Raw genomic sequence first — 20,541 nt, forward strand, 5'->3', positions numbered from 1 at the left:
TCACAAGCTTATAATATCGTGGTTCCAACACAGCCCAAGAAGGAAAGCCAGTGAGACTCTTATCTCCAATTAACCATCAAAAACACAAAAGTGAAGCTGTGGTTGAAGTGGCAGAGCACTAACCTTGAGGACAATAGGTCAAAGAAAGTGTCCAGGACCAAAGTTTAAGCCCCTGGAAAGCTATACCCTCACCAAAAACAAAATCATACACAGGGCTGGGATTCAGCTTAGCAGCTTAACATGCATGAGTTTTGATCCCTAAAACAAGGGAAGGGAGGGATTGTGGAAGTGATTGGGGGAGGGAATAGAGAAGGAGGGAGGAAAGGAGAGAGATAACTGCATATAGAAAAGAGGGTAGCTCTGCATAATAAATGATGTTCACTAGGGAAAAAGGTCAGGCAAACATTTTCTGTAAAGATCAGAGTAAGTATGTCCAGACTTTGGGAGCCACATGGTATGCTGTCAGTATTTCATTCTGCTGTAGCAGTATGACAGAGGACACAGATAGAATGAATGCATTAAAACATTACTAACATTCCCTGAAACTTGAATTTTATTTTTATTTGAAATATGGCTATTGAAACTGAGTGAATGTTTGGTTTTATGTAATTTTGCTTACTTTAAGTATTGTCACAGCTTTGTGGCTGGCTACTCAATTGATTACAACATGTCTGGCTTCTAATGAAGTCTCTAAAGCACCTCAAAAGTCAGCCATCAATAGAAGCCATTGAAGTCACTCACCTTTTTGGTAGTCACAATAAGAAAAACTAAAATAAGAAATAAATAAAAGCCTACATTTAAAAACACCAAGGGAGCTTTTATCGAAATTCAGCATAAATTATCTTGTATTTAAACCATAATCCTCAGATCAGCATTCTGAGTAGCTAGGATTACAGATGTGAACCACTAGCATGTGATTGTTAGTTTTCTTCAATACCAAGACAGCATTTTATTTTATATTGGACTCATCTCCATTCCTGCAGTCAGCCATCACTTGGACCTAAGAACTACTGTAATGAATGAGGAACTCTAGGCCTACTTTGTAGTTGCTAGGAAATACAAGAAGTAGAGAAATCAGATAAAACTCACCATAAGACAATAAATGAGGAAGCTGGGTACAGGTGGCTCACACATGTAATCCTAGCTACTAGTGAGGCTGATATCTGAGAATTGCAGTTCAGAGCTACCCCAGGTAGGAAAGCTAATGAGATTCTTATCTCCAATTAACCACCAGAAAACCAAAAGTGGGCATTGGTTCAAATGATAGAGCACTTGATTTGAGCTGAAGAGCTCAGGGACAGCACTAAGACTGACAAAAAATTAAATAAAAGAAAAACAAATCGGCGCCCATAGCCAATGGCTTACATCTGTAATTCTAGCTTGTCAGAAGTCTGAGATCTGAGGATCAAGGTTCAATACCAGACTGGGTAGAAAATCTATGAGATTCTTATTTCCAATTAACCACTGAAAACCATAAGTGGCAATGTAACTCAAAGTGGTAGAGCACTAGCCTTGAGCACAAAAGTTCAGGGACAGGATCCAGGACCTGAGTACAAACCCCACAACCAACAAAAAAGGAAAATGAATGAGAATCCACCTTAACGAAATAGCTAGGCGAGTAAAATATAAAGAATATCTTATTTAAAAAACTAATTTAGAATATTTTGACTTAAAGGGCAGTATCATGAAAAGGAAAGACTGGGGTTGCATGTTATTTTATTTTATTTTACTTATTTATTTTGGGAGTAGAATAGGGCTTGAAATCTGGGCTGGGCACTGTGCCTCAGCTATTATGCTCAAGTCTAGTGCTCGACCACTTGACCCAAACCCCACTTCTGCTTTTCTGGTGGTTTATTGGAGAAAAAAGTCTTACGAACTTTCCTACCTGGGCTGGCTTTGAATCACGATCCTCAATGTAAGCTCCTGAGTAGCTAGGATTATAGGCATGAGCCACCAATGCCTGGCTGGGATGATATTTTAGAGAACTAAAAACAAAAGAGACATAACAACATGAAATGAACCCTAATGAAAAATTAATTTGAAAAATTAATTTGAAAATTTAATTTGAAAATTTATTTTGAAAAATAGCAAGAATAATATCTGTCTCAAACAAGGAAATGTGTATCTGTATTTGATATAATAAGAGTATTATGAAAATATCATTAATTTTCTTAAGTATAATGAAGGTATAATGGTCGATAATGGAAGAATATTCTTAAAATTTAACTTTGTTCCATAACTTTCTGTGTGTTTATATAGTAACATACAGATAAAAAAGTAAGGAAAAAAATGTCAAAAATTTTAAAAAGAACAAAGGCACTTTTTTGGTGGTTTTATTTTATTTTATTATATATATTTATATATATTTTTTACCAGTATTGGGTCTTGAATTCAGGTCTTCTTGCTCCTGCTTGGTTTTGTCACTCAAGGATAGCACTCTATTATCTGAAACACAACTCTGTTTCAAACTTTTTATGCTTAGCTCAATATAAGACTCTCACTCTTGCCGGGTCTGGCTTTGAAACTTTATCTTCAGATCTCAGTATCCTGGCCAGTGACAATTACAAGCATGAGTGACCAAATGCCTGGCCTAAGTATGATTTTTAAGAACCAAGTACGTGAAGGACTGTGCTCACTATGATCAGAAAGGAGGAATACCTAGCCCCTGCCTACAAATTCACAGAATTTCTTGTTTGGGCTAGCTTTGAACACAGCCTCCTGAATAGCTAGGATAACAGATTTGAGCCACCATCACCTAACTTAATATGTGATTTTCAACTTCATAAAGACATGATAGTTTTTGAAAGAGAATGAGTTCATTTTGGTGGTTTGCAAATGCCAAATTACTACAAAATGGAAAAAAAACATAATTTATTGTTATTATTAAAGTACTGTAAGGTGTTCACAATTCAGGAAATGTATACATTTCTCTGTTTCCCCCTAAAACCCAGTGAAAAGATACTTTAAAAATAAATTTCTGAGCAAGGCAGCAGTGGCTAAGGCCTGTGATACTAGCTATCAAGAAGGCTGAGATCATATAATCTAGGTTTAAAACCAGACCCAGAAGAAAACTCAGGGAGACAATTATATCCAATTAATTATTTAAAAAAAAACAGGAATTGTAGCTCTGTCTCAAGTATTAGAGCACAAAAGTCCAGGTAATGACCCAGAACATGAGTTCAAGTCCCAAGTCTGGTTGAATAAATTAATAAATACATAAATAAATAAATAAATAAATAAATAAATAAATAAATAAATAAATAAATAAATAAATAAATAAATATCTCTGACCAATTACCTATAACCCTAGCTACTTAGGAGGCTAAGACCTGGGCGCAGATTTTCAAAATCATCCTGGGCCAGAACATTTGTTAATAATCTTTATTTCCAATTATCCAGGAAAACCTGGAATGGGAGTGGTTGCTCAAGTAGTAAGTGCTTACCATTGTACCCTCAGTTCCAGTCGTAGGATTGGCACCAAAATAAATAAGTAAATTTATTTATTTTTGAGTTTTGAATCTTAGTCAGCATGGTAGATTTTTTGAAAGTCTTTCAGATAATAATGATGTGCATATACATTTATTAACTCAAAATTGAATTCATGCTGATATTTTCCTCAGTCATTTGAGTAATAAGTAAGCATTATCAAGTTCTTACTTGTTGAAATAGTTGTCATACAATCCCCTTTTCCATCATCAGTTCAAAAAGCCCAACAAGCCTCTTTGTCTGGGTGTCAGCACCTAGAATGGAATTTCTGGGCTGGGAAGGTGGCTCAGTGGAAGCGTGTTTGCCTTGCACGCATGAGCCCCTGGGTTCGCTTCCTCAGCACCACATAAGCAGAAAAAGCTGGAAGTGGCACTATGGCTCAAGTGGTAGAGCACTAGCCTTGAGCTGAAGAGCTGAGGGACAGTGACCCATGACCATAAATAGAGTTTCCCATACAAACTTCCTATACTGAACCAAGAAAATATCAACAAACTAAACAAAGGAATAACATACAAGTAATCAGAAGTCTTCCAACAAGAAAAAGTCCAAGCCCAGATGGATTCATTACTCAATTCTATAAGACATTTTATTTTGTCCAGTCTTAGGGCTTGAACTCAGGTTCTGAACCTGTCCCAGAGCTGTTTTTGCTCAAGGCTAGTTTTAGTACTAGTGCTATATCACTTGAGCAACCATGCCACTTCTGGCTTTTCTGTGTATGTGGCATTGAGGAATGGAACACACAGCTTCATGTATACTAGGCAAGCATTCTACCACTAACCCATCTTCTAAGCCCACTATAAGGCTTTTAAAGATGAAGTAATACTAATCTTCCTCAAGCTTTTCTGTGAAATAGACACAATATGGAGCAAACCCAAACTCATTCTATGAATCCAATATTACACTCATCCCAAAACTAGGTAAGGATCCAACAAAACATGTGAATGAATGATCAATTTCTCTGATGAACATAGATGCAAAACTCCTCAATAAAATATTAGCCAACAGAACCCAGAAACAAATACAAGTCATAAAAATATGATCAAGTAGGCTTCATTCCACAGATGCAAAGTTGATTTAATATATACAAATCAATAATTCACATCAGTAGAGCCAATATCAAGAACCACAAACTCATCTCAGTAGATGCAGAACAAAACTTCGACAAAAGACCACACATTGACATTAAAAGCTCTGGAGAAACAAGGAATAGAAGGAACATTCCTTAAAACAATAAGAGCCATAGACAACAGGCCATACTAAATGGGGAAAAACTAAAACTATTTTCCTTAAAATAAGGAACAAGGCAAAGATGCCCCTTCACTCCCCTCCTCTTCAATCTATACTGGAATTTTTAGCCAGACCAATAAGGAAAGAAAAGGACATTAAAGGAGCCACACAGAGTACGCAAAAATTAAACTAACGGTATTTGCTGATGACCATTTCTTATACTTGAGGACCCAAAAGCTCAACTCCAAAACTCCTACAGCTAATTAATCCTTTTAGCAAAGTATCAGAATGCAAAATCAATCCATAAAATTCAGTAGCCTTGGCCAGGCACCAGTGGCTCATGCCTGTAATTCTAGCTAATCAGGAGGCTGATATCTGAGGATCGTTGTTCAAAGCCAGTCCAGGCAGGGAAGTCCATGAGTCTCCAATTAACCACCAAAAAACTGGAAGTGGCGCTTTTGCTCGCCTTGAGGTGAAGAGATGAAGGACAGCGCCCACAGCGCCCAGCTCAAAGTTCAAGCACTACGACCCAAAACAACAACAAATGGTTACTGAACCATTTGTTGGGCAAAGAATATACAAGCAGAAAGGAAAATAATGAAACTGACACCATTTGCAAAAGCTTCAAAAAATAGTAATTAACCTAACCAAAGATGTAAAAATTGCAAAAATCTAAAGAAAAAAATCAAAGAGTATATCAGAATATGCAAAGACCTTCCATGTTCATGGATAGGTAGAATATTGTGAAAATGGCCATAATGCAAAAAAATGATATAAAATTCAAGGCAATCTGCATCAAAATCCCAATGATGTACTTTACTCAGATAAATGAAAGAATCCAAAAGTTCATATGGAAAAAAAAAAAAAAAAACAGACCAAGAAGAGACAAAGCAATTCTTGGCAAAATAAGCCATTCAGGCAGTACCACTATAGGAGACTTCAAGTTCTACTAAAGAGCCACAATAACAAAAACAGCTTGTTATTGGTATAAAAATTGTTTCTAACATATTTATAAGATGATTTCTATGTTGCTTTGTATGTCCTTCCCCAATGATAAAACTCCTGCTTTCACTGTATTTGATAGTGCTATAATTTGTGGAGGGGAAGGGCAAAAACAAATCATTTAACTAGGGATACAGGCATAACCATTGCAACAATGAGATGTACACGTAGTTATGTCAAAAAACAAACTTTACAACTTTGGTGGGGGGGTAGTAGTGGGTGGGATGGACAATGGGAAGGAATGGGAAGGGGATACAAAGAACAGGCAACAATGCTTGTTAATAAATGTATTCATTATCTTGTCCATGTAATTGTAACTCCTCTTTACGGTATTTTCACAATAAAAAAAGAAAAATACAAAAAAAATCCGAAGACCAATGGAAAAGATTATATTAAGTGAAGTGAGTCAGGCCTAAAGAAACATAGGTTTCATGGTGTCCCTCATTTGTAATAACTAGTATACATCAAGCAGAGATCTGAGGGACAAGCAGAAAAGTTCAAAAGCTATGTACATATGACCCAATAAGATGATGTTAAGAGAAATGAACCTCAAGCTAGGGACAGAAGTGTTTTTTTTCTTTCTATCTATTGTTTCTAACGTATTCTAACGTATTCACAATATACCACGTAATTTTTTTTTCTTTGTATGTTCCTCCCCCATCGTAAAACCCCTGTTTTCACTGTATTTGATATTGGTGCCTTGCAACTTTTATATACACTTTTCTAATTTGGGGATGGGAAGGGAAAAACAAAATGCTTAAATAGAGATATAGGTTGACCCATTGTAATAATGAGATGCACAATACACTATGCAGAAAAATGAGTTTTACAATTTAGGCCGGGGGTGGGGTGAGAGTGTAGTTTTGGTTAGGGGAGGAAAGGGATGGTAGGGAAAAACAAAGGAGGAAGTAACAATGATGATAAGAAATATACTCATTACCTAGCTTATGTAACTGCTGAGATCTGAGGATAATTGTTCAAAGCCAGCAGGGACAGGGAAGTCCATGAGACTCTTATCTCCAATAAACCACAAGAAAATGGAAACTGGAACTTTGGCGCAAGCACTAGCCTTCAGGTGAATAGCTGAGGGACAGCGCCGAGACCCAGAGTTCAAGCCCCATGACCGACCACACACACACACACACACACACACACACACACACACACACACACACACACACACACACACACACAAATCACAGCTTCTTCAAATATTCCTGTTGGGACAACTTGGCAGCCATATGCAGAAAACTAGAAGTGGATCTGTGCTTTCACTAACATCAACTCAAAATGGATTAACTACCTTAAAATCAGCCAAACTACTGTAAGACATAATAGGAATGATATTAAAACTTATAGGTACAGTCAGGAACTTCCTGAATAGAGTTCCTGGGGCAGAACAGATAGGAGATAGATCCAACAAATGGGACTACATCAAAGGGAAAAAAATTCTGCACAGGCTAGGACATAGCCACTAAACTAAAAAGACAGCCAAGGAATTGGCAAAAGATATTTACCTGCAACACATCAGACATAGGGCTAATATTCAATGTATAAATGGATCTCTGGAAAGTACCCCTCCAAAACCTCATAAACCAATTACTAAATGGGCAGGGGAGCCAAGAAGAGACTTCTCAGAAGAAAAAGTAAAGAATGGGAAAGAAACATATTAGGAAAGTTTCATTATCCCTCGCCATAAAGAAAATGTAAATCAAAGCAATACTGAGATACAATCTTACCCAAATATTCTGAATTCTGACAACAAATGCTGATCAGAAAGTGGAGAAAAAAGGAATCCTACTACACTGCTGGTGGGAATGTATACTAATACAGCAACTCTGGAAAGCAATCTGAAAGTTGCTCAAAAATCGCAACACAGACCTTCCCTAATACCCTCCCTACAGCCATACCACTTCTAGGCATCTACCCTGAGCATCATGAACCAGAATATGGCAAGGACACTTGCACAACCATGTTCCTTGCTGCTCAATTCACAGTGACAAGATATGTACACACCCAGATGCCCCACAATAAATGAATGGATCCAATAATTATGCTATCTATATACAATGAAATTTTACAGACAGGTCCATTAGAAAGAATAAAATAATGTCATTTGCAGGGAAATGGAAGGAACTAGAATAAACCATGTTAATAAAGTTAACCCAAGATTAAAGAGACAAATGGCACATTTTCTTCCTGATATGTGGAAGTTAGATTTAAAACACAATGGGATATGAAAACTGTACAGGATTCTAGGCATCATGTACCGTGAATACAGTAGGGAAAAGCCTTTGTAGAAAATCACCAAGTTATAATACACAAGCATCTCTTCTTATGTATATAAAACTATATATACATATATATATATATGCATATGCATATATATATATATATATATATATATATACTGAATTGAATTGTAAAGATAAAGAAACAAGGAACTTTTCTTAATTGCTCTTTTCATTTTCTGATGACTCTGTATTCTTTACCCAATATACACTATATATGCATGCATATCTGACGTAAGATGGGAAAAGGGCACAGAATCAGTGGAAACTGGAAGAAAAATTCCAGCCGCAGAGCCCACTGGCTGTACTGGATATTGATGAAAGTGAACCATGCAACTTGCGGATCGACATGGGAGGGAGGGAATGGAACAGAATGGGGGAACAGATTAGACTATGTAAAAGGAAGGAAATATACTAGTTACCTGACATACAGAAAGATAACATTGCTGTATATCACCGCTAAAACAACACTATTTTTTCAAAAAGAAGAGAGCTCCCAAATGAGAACATATGAGAAAAGTGAAATAAAGAGAAGATAATTATGTTTTTGTAAGTCCTTGGTACCTGATAGTTTCAATCATTAGCTTTTTTCCTACCAACTGAGTCATACCTCTAAACCCAAAAGTCCTTACAATATTCAATTTTTTCCCTTGATTTCTTCACATTTTCTATTTACTTTTTGTTTTGTGTGTGTGTGTGTGTTTGTGTGTGTGTGCCAGAAATGGAGCTTGAACTCAGGATCTAAGTGCTGTTCCTGAGCTTTATTTTTGCTCGAGTGCACTCTACCACTTGAGCCAAATCTTCACTTCTGGATTTTCTTGTGGAGTTTATTGGAGATAAAAGAATCACAGAGATGTTTTATCATCATTAGATTCAAATCATTATCTTCAGATCTCAGCCTCTGGGATTACAGACATGAGCCAAGGTACCTGGCTTATGAATTGTCGTTCTTTTTTTAACAAGTTGGTGCCAGTGGCTCATGCCTGTAATCTTAGCAACTCAGGTGGCTGAGATCTGATAATCTAGGTTTAAAGACAACCTGGTTAAGAAAGTCTGTGAGGAAGTGGCGCTGTAGCTCAAGTGGTAGAGCGCTCGCCTTGAGCTGAAGAGCTGAGGGACAGCGCCCAGGCCCAGAGTTCAAGCCCCACGGCCGACCAAAAAAAAAAAAAAAAGAAAGTCTGTGAGACTATTATCTCATTAACTGGTTAGCAAGAAACCAGAGGGGGCACTGTGATTCAAACTGGTGGAGTGATAGCCTTGAGCACAAAAGAACAGGGACTGCAACCAGGCCCTGAGTTCAAGCTCCACATAAAAAAAAAGTAAAAACGAATTTGCAATCACTTGTGATCTCAACATCCTCAATTCGTGGTTTATTTAAAGCCAATTTGCATCTCAGTTTGCATGTATTTGGGGTGGAACTAAACTTGTATAACTGTTAAAAGAAAAAAATGAGCAGCTGTGTGCAGGAGGCTCATGCCTGTAATCCTACCTTCTTAGGAGGCTGAGAAATGAGGATGGTGGTTCAAAGCCAGCCTGGGCAGAAAAGTTCCCATGAGACTCCTATTACCAATTAACCCCTAAAAAACAAGAAATGGCACTGTGGTTTAAACTGGTATGCTATATTGCTAACCTTGAGCAAAGTAGCTCTGGGACAGCACCCATGCCCTGTATTCAAGTCCCATATCTGAAGGAAAAAAAAAAAGAGTTCAGTGCTGGGAAGGTGGCTCAGTGGTAAAGTTCTTGACTTGCATGTATGAGCCTTTGGGTTTGATTCCTCAGTACCACATGAGCAGAAAAAGCCAGAAGTGGCACTGTGGCTTAAGTGGTAGAGTGCTAGCTTTGAACTTGGGACAGTGCCCAAGCCAAGAGTTTAGGAGCCATGACCCACAAAAACAAACAACAAAAAGAGTTCAAACATTTAAATGATGTGTACAATAGACTATACACTAAAGATGAAAGATTATACGAATGAATTAATAATTAAAATGATCAACATTGTTTTGATTTTATAAGTGGTGGATATAGCAGAAAAAGTGATAAGAAATAATTATTCATTCTAACCACTCTTGTATTGTTTTAAACTCATTTACTACTTTTAAACTAAAGGAGCACATAAGTATCATTTTATAGAAAAACAAAAGTTGTACATGTATTTTAACCTGAATTCCACATTTTAAAATTTGCTTTTTTGTAAACAATCAGTATATTTTTATATAAAATACTTGTAATCCCTTTAATACTTCACATCATTCTAGTGTTTGATTATATCATAACTCCTCCCTTCTTTCTTTTCTTCATTCCATTCCTTCACATGCTTTCCTCCTTTCTATCTTAGCAATTAAACTCAGGGCTTCATGCATTTTAGGTAGGTGCTCTACAAGGTGAACCATACACCTGCGCTTTTTGCTTTAGTTACTTCTGTTTTGTTAGTCATGTGGCTTGAACTCTGGGCCAGGACACTGTACCTGCACTCTTCAGCTAAAGGCGAGTGCAATACTGTTTGAGCCACAATTCCACTTCTAGTTTTCTATTGGTTTATTGGAGGCAGGAGTCTCACAAACTTTCCTGCCTAGACTGGCTTTGAGCTGTGATCTTCAGACCTCAGCCTCCTGAGTAAATAAAAGTATAGGCATTAATCACCTGTGCCCAGCTCTGCTTTAGCCATTTTTATGGCAGGGTTTTCTGTTTATGAGCAGGACAGAATGGATCACAATCCTTCTCTTTACCCTTTGTGAGTAGATGAAATTAAAAGCACAATGAATTTGGTTCAGATATTGATTGAGATCCAATAAAGTGAATGTTTGCCTGGGCTAGCCTCAAATCCTAATAATCCTCTCTGTATCTAGCAATTCAAGTGTGAGCTACCATGCCTGTCCCAAATTTCTGGTGACTAAAACATATGAACAATGTTTTAATATTTTTAAATGTTGAGTTTGGGGACAATGAGTGCTTTTACTTGCCTAGTTTCAAATTTCACCAAAAAACCCAAATATTAACTTTTGGTTTCCTACATCACATTAAATAAGCAGATAAACTTTAAAAAGTAATTACTATTTAATGAAAAAAAGCTAAACAATAATCATCCTTACCACTTTAACTTTGGACTTAACAACTTATCAAACATTGTTTACATCATAGTTGTTTTTTCTGGGCAGTATTTTCGATAAACAGATCATTCCACCCCCAAGGTGGATGGCCAACCAGCCTATATACACAGGAGTGAAAGCCAGGCCATAGGCCAATACACCAAAGGAAGAAATGGTCCAGAAGTATTGTAGGTGGCAATGTCCCAACATATGGGACAGCTTAAATAGAGCTTTTTCTTAGTAAAGATACTCTATTCAGCCATACCTGTTCTTCTGCTTAATTGGAGACAAGTCTCATGGACTTTGTTGCGTGGGCTGGTCTGAAATCATGATCCTCAGATCTCAGGTTCCTAAGCAGCGAGGATAATAGGCATGAGCCACCAATATCTAGATTACTTATTCCTTTAATAAAAGTAAAATGGCTACAGCATGGTTTAACAGAGAGCTTGAATCCTTTCCTGAGTCTTAGAGATCTTCTGACTAGAAGCAGAAGAGCAAACTGACATGTGGGAAACTGAATCTACCATATGAAACCATTTTCCAAAAGAGTATCTGGCTCATCAGTTTGGCTTCTGGACTCACAAAATTAACATTCAAGTAGAGGTTATACATTGAATGCTCTGCAGCATCATAAATCACTTGCTGGTCATTAAAAATCCCTCTTTTCAATAGGAAATGCTCAAAAAATTCTGTTCATTGAATAAACATGACAACCTTAGGAGATGGGAAATACCAGTATCCAATTGTATATTGTGGTGCTTGAACTCAGGGCCTGTTCCTGATTCACTTTCTAGAACTCTACTTCTTGAACCACAGCTCCATTTCTGTTTTTGTTTTTGTTTAGTTGGTCATGGTGCTTGAAGTCAGGGCCTGTGTGCTCTCCCTGATCCACTTTCTAGCACTCTACCACTTGAGCCACAGCTCCATTTCTGTTTTATTTTGTTGTTGTTGTTATTCTTGCTAGTCATGGGGCCTGAACTCTGGGACTGGGTTCTGTGTCTCATTTCTTCAGGTTAAGGCTAGCATTCTACCATTTGAGCCATAGTGTACTTCCAGCTTTTTCTTCTTATGTGATTCTGAGGATTCCAACCGAGGGCCTCATGCATGCAAGGAAAGCACGCTTCTACTGAGCCACCTTCCCAGCCCACTTATGGTTTTTGAAGGATTAATTGGAACTAAGAATCTCATATGGCCTTTTCTGCCTGGGCTGGCTTTGAAACACAATGCTTCCATCTCAGCTTCCTGATTAAGATTGTAGGCATGAGCCACCTGTTCTTGGCTCCATTCACATTTGTATACAAGTGAATAAAGCTCAGTGATATAGTGTTTTCCTCTTTAACCAAAAGCAGGTAAGAAACCAGAATTTTATTTGAAATTCAGTTGAATCTGAGTCTCTATTCTTAACAACCAGCCTGTAATTTATTTGATCTTTGCACAAGATTGTTAGTAGATATAGAACACATGTCATGATTTTTCTATTTCAAATGGCCCATGACAGATAGTTGGGCATGGTGGTGTAAGCCTGTAATTCCATCACTTGGGAGGCTGAGGCAAAAAACACATTAAGTTCAAGGCTGTCTTGGCTATGTAGTGAGATGCCATCTCAGAAGGGCAGAAAGGAAATGGCTCCTGACTATATAAGCCTTAGCAATTACTTTCCCATCTTCTGTGTCAACAAAGAATATTCTGAGACTCTCCAAGGCCAAACAGAAAGCATGGCCAAAAAGACTTTCCCAAAATACCTGGATACCAGCTGTGTCGACTCATTCTTGGGCCAATACAGTGTCATCCAAAGGCATTTTTGAACAGTTGGATCTATGACCCCTTCCCCTTCTCTTCAGAAAGCACTTAAGACATTGGCAACTGTAATATTAAGTGACTAGCAAGTGTCACATGGTACCTAAAGACACTAATGGTTCATGGTATACATTCTGTGAATTACAACTTATTAAGTTTGCTGCCAAAGCTTCAGCAGGTGCAGTACCAGTTGGGAGAGGACAGTAGGGTCCATAGCTTGAGCCCTATGACCTACTGAGTGCACCACTGAACCCAGCAGCCCTTCACAAAAGGCCAGGAGAAAAGGCTGGATTGACATAGAAGCATACCTTCCTTCTCAGGGGGCCACCATGGTTAGTGAGGCTCCTTTGGTGTGGCATGCTACCGTCACCTCACTTCTGCTTCCTGGCAGGATAAGTCTGACCACATGCCTGTGTCACTTCACTCCCACTTCCTGTCTGGGTGGGTAAGGCCATTTGACAGCACCACCTCACTCCTGCTTCTGGTCTGGGAGAGTGGGGGCTGTGGGCTTTCACCACAACACTCCTGCTTCTGGTCTGGCTGGGTAGTTGCCATTGTCTGTGTCACCTTACTCCTATGTCCACTCTGGATGAGTGGGGGCTGCATGCCTGTGTCACCTCACTCCTCCTTTCAGTGTGAGTGAGTGGGGGCCTCATGCTTGTGCTACCTCACTCCTGCTTCCCGTCTGGGTGGGTCCAGATTGGCTCTGAGCTTCTTAATCCCTGTAGATGCTGTTTACCAGCATGGATTGCAGCCCAGGCAAAGCATGACATTAAGGGATTAGAATGGCACTTTCTTAGGTTTGAGAACTCTGTTATAAAATTGTGTGTGTGTGTGTGTGTGTGTGTGTGTGTGTGTGTGTGTGTGTGTGTGTGTGTGTGTGTGTGTGTGTGTGTGTGTATGTGTGTGTATGCACATCATGTGTGTACCCGTGTTCACTGATCTTGGGGTTTGAACTCAGTGCCTGAGGTCTATCCCTGAGGTATTTGTTCAACATAGAGCTCTACTGATTGAGGGACAGCTCAGCATACAGCTTTTTTGTGGTTAATTGGGATGAAAAGTCTCCCAGATTTTGCTGTCTGGGCTGGCTTTGAACGACTATCCTCAGATATCAGACTGTTCCATAGATAGGATGTATAGGTGAGAGCTACTGGAAACTCTCTCTTTGCTCAATTGCTTTCCAGAGAGAAATGTGCATGGCAAGCATTCCGGAGGAAAAAGAATTGAATTCTTCCAATGAACAGTGGTGAAAATACTCAGGTTCTAGCCCAGTGTTGGTGAATCAAGCCTGTAATTCTATCAATTCAAGAAGCTGAAATCTGAGAAATGCCGTTAGAAAGTGTGTGGAGGACTGAGTCCTTAAGACTCTTTATCTATAATGAACCATCACAAAACCGGAAGTTGAACTGTAGCTCCAAGTTGTAGAGAGCCAACCTTCAGTGAAAAAGCTCAAGGAAAGCACTCAGGTTGTGAGATCAAGCCCAGTGACCACAAAAAAAATGAGAAATATACCTGGGTATTCAGTATAAGTTTACCATTTTAAATATCACTTTCCCATTATATTTAGCTCTGTCATAGGTGCATGAATCATAGGGGAATAAGAAGCTTGGCTAAAAAATATAAGCAGCATTGTGCGGGGGTGGGGGGCAATGCGTGCATACATGCACATTTGGCAGTCCTGAGTCTTGACCCTAGGGTCTTCATCTCTTGCTTGGCTTTTTATACATCAAGGCTGGTATTCTGCCACTTGATCTACAGCTCTATTCCAAGATTTGTTTTTATTGTTAATTGGAGATTACAGTAGTACATACTTTCCTGCCTGTGGTGGCTTATTCTAAAACATGACTATTTTGAATCCTGCTGTAAAAAATGTGTGTGCACACAGCTCTACTATAACGCTGACTTAAATTTCTTCAGGTGTATATGTAGGATTTCCTGGGTGGAATTTCCACACTGATTTCTGTTGTGGATACATTGATTCATTTAATTGTCAACACTGTGTAGAGTGTCTTTCCCCACCTCTTTGCCAGTATTTGTGTTTTCTTTGATAATAGGCATTCTCATTAGGCAGAGATGGAACTTGAACATAGATTTGATTTGTGTTTCCTTGATTGCTAAAGACATTGAATATTTTTCGTGTATTCCATAGACATCTATATTTGATTTGGGACCTATCTAGTCAATTCACTTACCTATTTATTGATAAGATTATTTGTTCTTTTCCCTTAATGTTCTTTGTGTGTTTCATATTTTGAGTCTATACATTCTAGACGTTAAGATTCCTTCTGATACTTGAAAGGCAGGAGTTTAGGTTTATTTCACTTATTCTTAACAAAAGACACCTTGTAAGCTTCAAGTTATTTAATCTATGATTGATTTAAAAATGAGCTTACAGAATTAACTCTGAGTGACTGCCAACAAGTACAAGTTTTGAACTCAGACTTCAGTGTCCTCAAAGAGAGATATATTTTAGTATTTTAAATAAAAAGAGACGTATATTAGTATTTTAAATCAATAAAAGCTAATCAGCTACATTTTCTCAAAATATGTAATTCTAAATGTTTCACTATTCTTCAAGATAAAACTATTGCAAATTTTAGCACAAGTTAACAATTTTACATTCTACTTATTTCCGTGGCAATCATTCAAGCTAGCCAAATTGAAAAAAATACTATTTTGACCATTTGCTGGTGGTTAACATCTGCAATCCTACTACTGAGGAAGCTGAGATCTGAGGATTGCAGTTCAAAGACAGTCTGGTCAGGAAACTCTGTGAGACCTACTTCCAGAAAACCACCAGAAAACCAGAAGTGGTGCTGTGGTTCAAGTGGTAGAGCGCTCTCCTTGAGCTGAATAGCTGAGGGACTGCCCCCAGACCAAAAGGTCAAGGCCAACAACCAACCAAAACAAACAAAGCAAGAAGAAAAAAAGAAAAAAAAAACAACTTTATGAAGAGGAAGAATCTCCAAGTTTTTATTCAAATTTTTAATGCTTGTGGCAACTGTTTTCATTGGGTAAAAAGTGGACAGCTTATATATGTAATTGTGATAAATTTGCTACTATGTGGTTGGTTTTCTCCTATTTATAGTTTTATTCATCTAACATTATTGAAGATGAAAAATCCATGAAGGGCAAGACATATTATTTGGCAAAACTGGTCAGTTAAAATGACTAGTACATTCTAGTACTTTGGCAAAGAAGCTGTCATTTTTATTCCCTCCCTAGGATTTAAACAATGAAAAAAAAAAGTCTTGACTTTTCCAAAAAGTGAGTAAGACGGTTCATATTGAAATAGTTAGAAGATAGTGAAAAGAAAGTTTAGGGTGCATGATATGTTTAATTTTTAACCTTTCTCACAAAAAACTTCCAAGAAACTTAACACACATTGGTTATAGATATTTATATTAAAGAGCCCACTGCAGGTGCCTGACACCTATACTGTGCAACTCAGGAGGACAAGATCTGTGATTGAGATTGGAGCCAGCCTGGAAAAGCAATCATTGCATGGATGATGCCTCCTACTATTATATCATGTCTTTTTCTCCAATCCTCAAAGTGAAGCTGTCTCCCCGCATGGCCATCCTTCTGATTTATTGACATTATCATTTTGATTTATGGTTTTCTCCAACAGCTTGACATGTGCATGGAGGCAGGCCATTCACATCTGTATTCACATCTGTCTCTCTAGTTGCCTACAATAATGCCTGGTCCTCAGTGCTTAGTAGTCTTGTGTGGAGATGAGCCTGTTCTGCTCATGAAATCTCAAAGTTCAATCAGGAAAGCTCATCAAACTGTGGTCTTGTGGTCAATCGTCATTTCTTCTAAATATTATTTTTTCCTCCCTGTGTATCTAAGTCCACCTAAGGGTGAGATCAGTGCCTGACATCTATCGGTTGTGATAGCAAAGGTGGCTATGACATCATAGAAGTTTATTGTGAAGCTTCAGGAAGACCTGATAACTGAGGCACCCAAATTGGTAGGTTCCCACATCTTGGAATACATTCCACATATCTGCAATCAAACCATCATTCATTCTCTGCTGGGCTCAGACTCAGCATATGTTTCCCTTCTCTATTTAAAATAACGAAAAATGTCTTTTTGATATGTTATTGAATTATTGAAATGTGCCTCCAACCAAAAAAATGATTCCATTAGTGGAATGTAAATATAAGGCATGGATAAAAAAAAACATAAAAACTCCTAGGGAAAAGATCAAAAGTGGCAGCTACTACAAAAGTTGTTTCTGAATCCCAGCACTGGTGTCACACACCATAATCCTAGTATAATATAAACTAATGAAACTTTTCTTTTTTTTACCAGTACAGGGGATTGAACTCGTGGCCTGGGCTCTGAGATAATTTGATGAAGGCTAGCACTTTACTACTTGAGTCATAGCCACACTTCTAGTATATTTGGTAGTGTAGTGGAGATAAGAATTTCACAGACTTTTCTACCTATGTTGGCTTCAAACTGTGATCCTCGATGTCAGCCTCTTGAGTAGGATTACAGGCATGAACCACCAGTCCCCAGGTAAAAGTTATTTTTGTAAGATATAAAAGTTTACTTATACGGGGGAAGAGACGGGGAGGGCAACAGCGGTAGGGGAGGGCAGGGGCGAGGGAAGAGCCTGAGTGTTCCACACGCCCCGCACCAGCGCCTCCTGGCATGCCCCACTATCCTCCAACGGCTGGGACGGCTGCAGTCCTCTTGGTCCTCGCGGTCCTCAGGGGCCTGTGCAGCAGCAGCAGCAGCAGCAGGCAGCCAAAGCGGCCCACCTACCCTGCAACCCAGGCCTGGCCGGCGCGACAGCAGGTGATGGAGTAGCTGGCCACCAGTATAGCAGAGAAGCACTGAATGAGCCAACCCTGAGGTCCCAGAGGAGCCCACTCCCGTGCCGCATGCATCAGGCCTGCTGGCTCAATGAGTCAGGCAAGAGCTGCTGCATTGGCTTGTGATGATGCCAATAAAAGTGGATGCCAGCTGTGGTTCAGCAGAGTTCATATCCATCATCATACAGGCAACAACACATTCAGAGTGCTGGGCAGGAAGATCCAGGATCATCAATTGGTGATCAACTGTGCCATCCCCAAAGGATTAAAGTATAATCAAGCAACACAGACCTTCCACCAGTGGTGAGATGCCAAGCAGATGTACAGTCTTAACTATGGCAGCAAAGAGGATGCTAATGTCTTCACAAGTGCTATGTGAATCATAGGCATCTAAGGCATGCATTGCCTTAGAAGTGCTGAATTCACAGGAGGCAGGACCAACATTGCCTAGACAAAATTCACAACTGCCTGATCAAATTCAAAATGGCCCATACGAAGAAGAGTTGGACATCCAAAGAAGACAACTGCAAGAACAGAAATGTCAGAAGGAGCTGGAGAGGGACAAGCTGGAGAGAGAAAAAATGGAGAGGGAAAGACCAGAGAGAGAAAAGTAGAGAGAGAGAGGCTGGAGAGAAGTTGGAAAGAGAGAGGTGGAGCAGCTGGAGCGGGAGCAGATGGAGCAGCTGGAGCAAGAGGAATGGGATCAAGAGAGCAGAGTGCCGAGTACTGCCACCTCTGCCTTTGTGGAGACCCCTGTAAACTCTGAGAGGGGAGAACCCTCTGCTTCTGAGCCAGGCTTTCAGGAAGCCTCTCAGTTGTCGGAGGCTCCAGCCCAGCAGGGTGTTATCTTGGGACCACCTGCATCTCCATCTGCTCCACACTCCCACCAGGTCCAGCCCAGGCCTCTGTATTCTCTCCTCCTTAACCCCCACTGCTAGCCTCTGGCCCTCTTCCCCCACCCCCTCTTCCTAATCAAGCCCCTCTCCTGTACCACCTCCTGCCCCTCCCTTCCAGCATCCGTATTTTTTTTTCTGGGATCCTTTTCAGAAGACAATCGTCCTTTAACTGGACTTGCAGCTGCGATTGCTGGAGCCAAGCTTAGGAAATTGTCATGGGTGGAAGATGTCTCTTTGCCCGATGTTCACAGATGTGAACTCCGTGTCAGCTAAAACAGACATGGGTGGTGGAAATGGACCCGTTCTCTTGGCAGGTAGCAGCTTAATGGAGGAAATGAGTCCCCTGATGGCCAGAAGGAGAATGGCCGAAAAGGGATCAATAATAGAAGCAAAAAATGAAGAATCAGAACCTGTAACTTCTAAGGTCTCATCAACAAGTACACCTGAACCAACCAGGAAACCTTGGGAAAGAACAAATACAATGAATGGCAGCAAGTCACCCGTCATCTCCAGATGAGATTCTCCAAGGAAAAATCAGATTGTTTTTGACTACAGGTCCTATGAGCCATTATAAGTCCACACCCTTGTCCCAGCCCAGTGCCGACGGGGTCCAGACAGAAAGCCTTGACTGTGACAGACTAAAGCAGGATATTTTAGATGAGATCAGAAAAGAACTAACCAAGCTGAAAGAGGAGTTCGTTGATGCAATCAGGCAGGAGTTGAGCAAGTCAAATACTGCATAGAGAAGCAAACTAAGCAGAGATAAGACTTGGATATGGAGAAAAACAAAAATTCCCACAAACAACTGTCAACATCAACCCTACAGTTACAAGCTATAAGAAGGAAGTGGAAAAGGAGTCAAGGGAAAATCCCCATCCTCTGAAACCTTCTTAAGTTGTGACTCTGGCGATCATCTGTTATCATCTCCATTTCCTGCTGCTTTGACCTTTACTGCAGGATGAAAAGAGAGTTATGTATGAGTTTCCATAACATTTATGCAGAAAATATAAACCCATCAGGCAAGATCGCCATGCATTGAGATATTTTCATGTTGAAATAAAACCACACATTTCCCACAACCTACTGCTAAAATAAAGAGTAGAAAGGCTCATGAAGTTCTCCTCCCCCTTCCAAATCCTCCCCTCTTTGAGTGCTGAGGAACTGAGCAAGCTCTGCTTTTGTATTGCATGTGTCTCTCTCAGGTTTGTCTTCCTATCATATTTGGTATTCCATGACTAATTGAGATCAGCGCTATGTAGGTTTAGATCTTAAGATGAGGAACAAATAGAATTATGTTTTCAAAGGATGACATTTACAAGAAAGTGTCTGTAGATGACCAGGTCCGTCATGAGGGATTGTAGAGTGATAGGAAGTCCAAGTTAGCCTTTAGTGGTTAATTATAGAAGAGAGCATTAAGGACTTTCTTCAATTTTCAGCCTCCTGAATCTGGCATAGCTCTTCTCTCCAATTAACTTCCCCACAAATGCCAAATGTTATGGTTAGTCCCATGTATGCACTGAGAGAGCATCTGAAATTCAATTTCTACTCCCAGGACAAGCAAAAATAAAAAAAAATAATAAAAATAAAAGGAGGTGGAAGCAAGCACATATTAAAGTTTTAAAATGACCCAAATGTTGCTGGTCATGTGTGTAATCCTTACTACACAAGAGGCTGACATCTGAGGATTGCAGTGTCAAGTCAGCCAGGGCAGGAACCTGCTTTTGACTCTTATCTCCAGTTACACAGCACAAAACCTTGAGCTGTGGCAGAGATGTTAAAAACACCAGCATTGATTGTGAAAGCTAAGATATAGGTCCCAGAGTCAGAGGTGAAGCCGCAGGACCAATAACATTTTAAACGGAGAGAGGATGAAGAGAGGATGAAATCTGAGGAGCATAGGTCCAAGTTAGCCCATACAAGAAAGTCC

The 20,541-nt window shown here is 39.5% G+C and overlaps 1 pseudogene; it reads left to right on the forward strand.

Moving 5' to 3' along the window:
- Positions 1–17,809: 17,809 nt before the first annotated feature.
- On the forward strand, positions 17,810–19,357 carry LOC138807631 (protein enabled homolog; annotated as a pseudogene).
- Positions 19,358–20,541: the final 1,184 nt, after the last annotated feature.

The sequence above is a fragment of the Dipodomys merriami genome, unplaced genomic scaffold (assembly GCF_024711535.1).
Source record: "Dipodomys merriami isolate MVZ:Mamm:240054 unplaced genomic scaffold, mDipMer1.0.p SCAF_424, whole genome shotgun sequence".
Taxonomy (NCBI): domain Eukaryota; kingdom Metazoa; phylum Chordata; class Mammalia; order Rodentia; family Heteromyidae; genus Dipodomys; species Dipodomys merriami.